The sequence below is a fragment of the Grus americana genome, chromosome 7 (assembly GCF_028858705.1).
Source record: "Grus americana isolate bGruAme1 chromosome 7, bGruAme1.mat, whole genome shotgun sequence".
In the NCBI taxonomy this organism is placed as follows: domain Eukaryota; kingdom Metazoa; phylum Chordata; class Aves; order Gruiformes; family Gruidae; genus Grus; species Grus americana.
The window spans coordinates 27,604,058-27,610,808 of NC_072858.1; the positions used below are offsets into that span (position 1 = coordinate 27,604,058).

The 6,751-nt window shown below is 43.2% G+C and overlaps 1 long non-coding RNA gene across 1 annotated transcript; it reads left to right on the forward strand.

The window, feature by feature from the left end:
- The first annotated feature begins 944 nt into the window (after positions 1–944).
- On the forward strand, positions 945–3,201 carry LOC129208737 (uncharacterized). Its single transcript, XR_008577879.1, has 3 exons — positions 945–1,058; positions 1,769–2,006; positions 2,413–3,201. It is a non-coding gene; the product is annotated as an uncharacterized LOC129208737 (long non-coding RNA).
- Positions 3,202–6,751: the final 3,550 nt, after the last annotated feature.

Genomic DNA, 6,751 nt, shown 5'->3' on the forward strand with positions numbered 1-6,751 from the left:
CAACCTTCTTCTGTTTGCTGTTTTCTGGAAACACTGAGCCCACGGAGCGCTTCCCCAGACTGTACACAGAGGCAAAAGAGAGCGGGGGCTCACCCCAGGCACATGAGCCACTGAGAGCAACCCAACCTGCGAGCGCTCCGCTGGCACAGCCCTGCGGCACTGCAGCACCCACCCCTTCCAGGCTCACCACGGGGATCCCGCGGTGGGAGCCCGACTCGGCACCGCTCCTGCTGTGTAGAGGTTCATCCAGTTTGGCCATCTCAGCCATTGGCCATTAGCAGCTTGGGTTGGGTACATCAGCGGTTTGGTTTTGTAGCGTTTTGCTTCAATTATTCTGTGTTTCCACACCAGGGGTGGCTGAAGTCAACTGAAAGCCTCCGTAGTAAGTGGGTGGGCTTGGACTGGTGGGGACAGGGCTTGTTAGCATCAGACCTTCTCCGTTCCTGCTATTTCTGTGGAGACAGTGGATAATGGGCTTTCCTGTACAAGTCAAACAACAGCTCTCTTCGCTGTTTACAGTGGTCTCTCTTAGAGGATTATTTGAGGTTCTTTTCAATTTTTGGCAATGAGTTTATAGCTCTTCTTTATGAGGAGTAGGAGGCGGCTCACAGATGTGCACGCTGGTTTCCGTTGTGGTTGTGTTTTCTTCTAGGAGTTGCACCAGTGCAGTTTTCCCAAGGCAGTGGTCTTTTGCAGGTCAGTGGCTTGCTTCAGGAGACTCCCTCACTCTCCAGCACTGACTACAGCTCCTGCTTAAACAGTAAGGCCTTAAGTTTATTCTTACAGGTCCGTAAAGCAAAGCTAAAGCTGCGCAGAAGGCATTTAGTCAAGCTGAGGCTGTGGCTCATAAAATGTCTCATTATAAGTTAACCATCCTGGTCGTAGGAGACTTTCTGTATATTAGTCAGAATTAAATTATTGTTTCTTCCTCAGAGAGGGAAAAGGAGATACTGCAGACAAGAGAGAAAGACAAAGGGGAAAGTATGCTTCTGGATATAGCAAAGATCTCTGAACTTCACTAGAAGATTTTACCGGCACACCCAGCAACTTCATGTTAGGTACTGTAAGCAACTTATCTTTGCATGACTATAATGCAAAGTTTTCTTAAAGAAACAAAGGTCCCTCTCCTGCAAATGCTCACACATTTCCTTAGTCAGCCCCCATTCCTGCACTCACCATCAGGCTGTGGTTGTATGCTGTCCTGCAAAGTGTTAGGTTATTAGTTGCTCAAAACTGACTTTGGTTAAAGACACTGTAAGAAAACTTAACTGTTTGTGACCTGAAAAACAGTGGTTTCATTTTCTTCCTTTACCTGTCTTCAGGATTTTGTCCCTAGCAGTTATTATGTTCCTGTGATAAAACCAAAGTTCAATATTAATGTATTATATTCCGTAATATGTCTCACAACCAATCACTAAATGTTGGCTTTTACTCCCAGCTTACATAGCGTTACTAATGTTAACTGATTACATCTACTTATGTTTGTTCAGTCTGGTTTTTAGACTGAGAGTATATTTTCGGACATCTGAACATGCTCCTGATTTTTCTCATAATGTTATCTTTTAATGCTATACCTACTTTTCTCAGTTTGTACATGTTTTCTTAAAGTATAGAAAGAATATTTACATACTTCAAGTTCTGCTTCCCCACAGTTCAGGATTTGGCCCCTTGTCTCACAGTCTCTCTCGTGAGACAGCCAGCATTGAAAGGGGATGTTATACCTAACGCACTTTTCATTTGTATTTATTTATTTTCATCTGCTCTCCAGCCAGAGTAAGTAAGCAGTTTTAAATTTGAGAAATGGCTTGTGGTCTCAGATGGAGAAAGGGAAGATGACTCAGTAAGGACAAAAGTTTCCAACCCTGAAGAGCACTGGATGAAGTGGTGGCGGCAGCCCTTCTGACCAGCAGTAATCCCGGGCTGCCGTTCCTCCTCTGAACCCAAAAATCTGCATTTCCTGAATCAACAGGCCCAGCACAGGGCTGTCTCTCACCACCATTACTCATGTAAGAAGCCTTGTTCACATCGCTGACTACACATGTGGTTTATGTCAATACACAAGGTGGCTGATATGTGTTTTGTAGCCATGAGAACAGCGAGCGGGCAATTCACTAACCTTTGTAATTGATCACAAAGGGATGTGGGAAAGTCCTCCGTCAATCAGAGTCCTTAAATCAGAGCTGGTTGTCTCTCAGAAAGGGACAGTCCAATTCAGCTAGAAGTGGTTGGGGCTGATACAGAAATTATGGGGCAAAACCATTGCATGGCTGCTTTTATGCAGTAGACCAGATCAAATGCCGGTCTCTCTTAGCCTTGCTTTTGTCTCCGGAGGAGGGTGGTATGTATGCCCATGGGCTTACACGGTAGGCTGTAACTGGGTACTAAACACTTTTTTTTTTTTTTATTTTGCAGAGCTGTGCATCTCTGGGTAGAGCTATCATTCTGTCTCTCAAGTACCTGTTCGGGAAGAGATCTTAAAACACATAGTTTCATGTAAAAAAATCCAGCCTTTTGCTTCCAGCAGCAGCTGGTCTAGTAGGAGAGAGCTGCCCACACCTTGACCAGTTTGGCCACACAGCTTGCTAGGTAAGGACAGGCCAGCACACTTATACTGCTGCCAGGAATATTGCTACTGATAGTGCTCACTGAACCATGTTGTATCAGCTGCATCCATGTCAGAGGAGCATGTCCAAGACGAGTTACAGCTAACAAGGCTCTATTTGAGGGGAAAAATGAGACCAGAGTGAGATTTATGACAATTGCAAGTACAGAATAAGCAGTATGAACAGCTGAGCCCCAAAGAATGGTAAGGTGCTCTTTACATACAAATATTTTCAGTGGCGAAAAAAAAAAGAAAAGAAAAAAAAGAAAGAGAAGAGAGAAAAAAATCAGAAAATAAGAAAATGAACTGTAACAAACACTTTTTCTAAGTAGAGTCTTTCTGTGTTTCCCATGGGATTCAACTGAATGGGGGAAGATAAAAAAAAAGGAAGAGCAGAAACTGCTTGCAAGACAGAACAAACCTTGAGTGCCAAGAACATGCTCCAGATTTTTTTAAAAATGCCTGGCTCTTATCTCAGCCCTGATTCATCACAGTTTACTCCCAGAATTATTCAGAATTCAAGGACCTTGCTTCTGTGGGGTTAATGGGTTACGTTCAGCATTGAAACCCATGACACAAATAGCTCCTTAATTATTCAGTCCAGACTGGTTTTAGTGGTTAATGGAAATAAAAATAGCAACAGCGACAATTACATTGTTTTACATTTCATAGGTGATATGATTTTTTCTTTTAACTGCATAATCCAGGACCATGCACAGGGAAGAGGGGGCCCATATAAAGGAGGGGTTGTGCTGGTTGTGACACAAAAGATTAGCATGCCCATGACTGAAGAGGAGGAAAAGGAAAACACTGCCATAAAAGTGACAGCAGAGGTGAAGAATTGTGGTGAATGTGTAATGCACCACTGAAAAGATGCAGGAGAAAACATACCAAACTAAAAGTCTTACCCTATCTATCCTGCTATTCCACAGCAGGAATTAATGTAAAGGGAAGAAGCTGCTCACATCACTTGTTCATAAACACAGGCAAGAAAAATGCTAAGTTGATACGATTACAATAATTACTATCTTTGTTCAAAAAATGCAGTGGCGGTTTTCCACCCCGAATTTTGTTCAGGCAGCCGCTGTGGCTAGTGCCGATCGGGAGCTAATGGCACGTACTGCAGCTGCTCTAGGAGCAAACACAGTAAATCTCGCGCTTCAAACGCACCAGCCACACAGGATGTCAAAGCATATTACAAACACAGGAGCACCTAGAGGTATTAGCCAGTGTTCCTGTTACAAGGAATTTGTGTGTAGCTAACCACAGATACAACGTCAAACCAATCCTGGCAAACGTATGCCGCTCCGATAGCAGACAAAGCCAATTTAGAATCAATGAGTCTAAATGTAGGGCTTCTGCAAAGGGTCAGACTTAGCATTTAATTAATTCAGCCCTGTTTTGAAAGCATGCTGTGGCAGTAGGGCGGAAATAGGCAGGCCAAAGACATAAACAGGATCATTTTAAGCCCAAATCATCACCAAACGCAACACTGCTGTGTAAAGGGGATATCAAATTAAGGTAATCATTCCTGAGCCCCATCAGCTTCCAGTCTTGCTGTGGCTGCCCAGGGGATGGGCTATGGGCAGGGTTCTGCTGGCTGGAGGAGGCTGTGAAGCCCTGGTCAAACAGGGACCTGTTGGGGTTTGGGTAAGGCTTAAAGCAAAGCAGGCTGAATGGCTCGGTTGATGAAAACCAGCAGTCCTGGTCACTAGTGTCTTACCTTCTCCCTCTGACTTGCTATGGTAATTGGTCTGCCTCAGTAGAAGGGGAGGTTTAAGCCAAAACGTTAACTTCTTAGCTTAAAAATAATAAATCTTTCACCTGTGTAGTACACAAGCCAGAGCTATTTAAAAGACTACGTTTGGGTTCAAGTTCTGATTCTCCTCCAGTTTGCTATTCCTTTCTCCTTTCCCTCCCCTCATTATATCGTTGAAAATGAGGGGAGCAAAAAGAAAAAGAGAGTAATGGGGAAAATGCTACAATAACCATATACTAGTTTCTGTCTTTTTTCTAAACATTTGCAAAAGTTGGGATTACTTCTTGAAATTTTTCAAAACAAAGAAAAAAATTATCTGTATACGTTGCTTTTTTCACTGTGGTATTTCATGCTGCTTACTGATCAGGTGAAGGTTAATGTTTGGATAACTTGGGAATAAAAGGATGGCAACGTGTTCTTTGCAGAATTAACGTGAAGGCTGTATTGTCGCCCTCGTATTGAAGGAAAGCCAGAGTGTCATCATCTTGTGTTCGGTATAGAAGTTAAAGGGTTACTGCCTGTGTGCCACTAGAAGTAAGAGATCGTTCTGCAAGTGACAGTGGAGGAAAGGGAGTTTTGTGCTTATGTCACAGAAGGAAAAGGATTACTGTGCAAATGATGCTCGAGGAAAAGGATTAGACTGCGTATGACACGGAGAAGAGAGGTCATTGTACATACGTCACGGAAGGAGCAGGGTAGTGTGACACAGGGTGGAAAGGATTCTTTGAAAGTCAGAAAGAAAATGAAAAAAGAGAAGAGGGACTACAATTGTGCAAGTGTGGCTGGAAGGCAAGGTTTCTCATGGGCAGAAATGACTAAAGGAAGAAATGGCTGTATTCCTAACTAAAGAAGTACAGCTTATTCTACAAGCAAGCACCAAAATTTTTCAGACAAAACAGCGCTGTACCACTCAGTAGTTTAAAGGAATACACCATTTTCACAAATACTTTGAGTGATAATTGAATAATGGTATCTCAGAGAGATATTTTGTCATCTTGACCTCAACTCCCATACAGACAAGGAGCTGGCTCCTTTTTAGATTATTTTTTTTCCCTTATCTGTCTAATGAAAAGTAAGTACCTCAGAAATCACCATATCCTTTTCAAGAAATAAGAATATTGTTCCCAGAGACACAGAGTAAACCAGGGGTGAGACTGGGTGCAATATGCAAGCACTGCAGGTCTGCTGAGCATCCAGTGCTTTTCTTCTTAGGAATCCCAGTCTCTGAGCTCTAAGATAGATGGTTCCTATCTACATATGAATAGAGAAGGAGTACAAGCCTAGGCAGAAGATGTTTTTGTTGTTGTTTCCTTAAAAAAAAAAAAAAATTAAAATATCCTGCTCCATAAGAAAAATATGTATGAAACAACAAGTTTTCACTTTCCTTATGACACCAGAGAGAAGTGTTTCAGACATTCTTTCTGTCCAAGTAGAGATTTAGATTCCCACACTGCAGCAGCCACTGAACCCCCACTTTGACTGCGCTTTTGTAAGATGTTAGAGGTAATGGCACGAGTTTGGGGTTAGGGCTGTGCTGCGCTGCATTGGTTTTATATCACAAGAAAGGAAAGTAACACGTGAAAATAGGAATTATTTCTACCTTTATGATGCAAATTTCTGGTTCAAGACTTCCCAGTTATTTGGGGATTTGTTTGTTTTCACACCAGGAGCCTGACATCCAGTTACTCATAAGATGTCACTCTCAAACGCAGTGCAACACTTTGTACCAGGAACTGCATTTCAGAGAAGGTGAAGTCAGGGTCAAACGCATTCCTGCTAATTGTACCGATTGCAGGAGCGTTATTCCGTGATTGAATTTGCTCTCTGATGTTAAAGGGGTAGCTGCTAATTGCTCTTAAGGAGGACCCAGAAAAATGACTGGGGGCTGGACAGTTACTCCCTGCCTGAGCCTGTCGGGGCGCATGCGTGTGTGCGCACATGCAAGATAAGCACTGCTAATCTCTCGGGGGAGTGTGGTATGCGAGGAGGATGTGCAGGTCAAACTATGCGAGGGCTCGGAGGGGGCTACGCAAACAGCCAGTGATGGAAAATGGGTTTCTGTATGTCCATTCATTTTGTACTGTTGGTACTGACCACGTACAAGAAATCTACTACGTTGAGCTGATCTCTTCAAAGCTGCCACCGGTGCAGTGGCATGGCCACCGGCTCATTTCTGCGGTGTTTCTACAGTGCTCTGACCGTCCTCACTCTGCACAAAGCTTACATCTACTATCGCCATGATTCCACTACGCAGCATAGAGGTTTTCTTTCCAATTTGACTTTTTCTTATAATTTTCCTGTTTATCAAATCTGTAGTCTTTCTCTGAGTTGAAAATTGCACTGTTAGGACAAGGAAAGCCACACAAGCTCTAGTTTCTGCAGAATAGCAC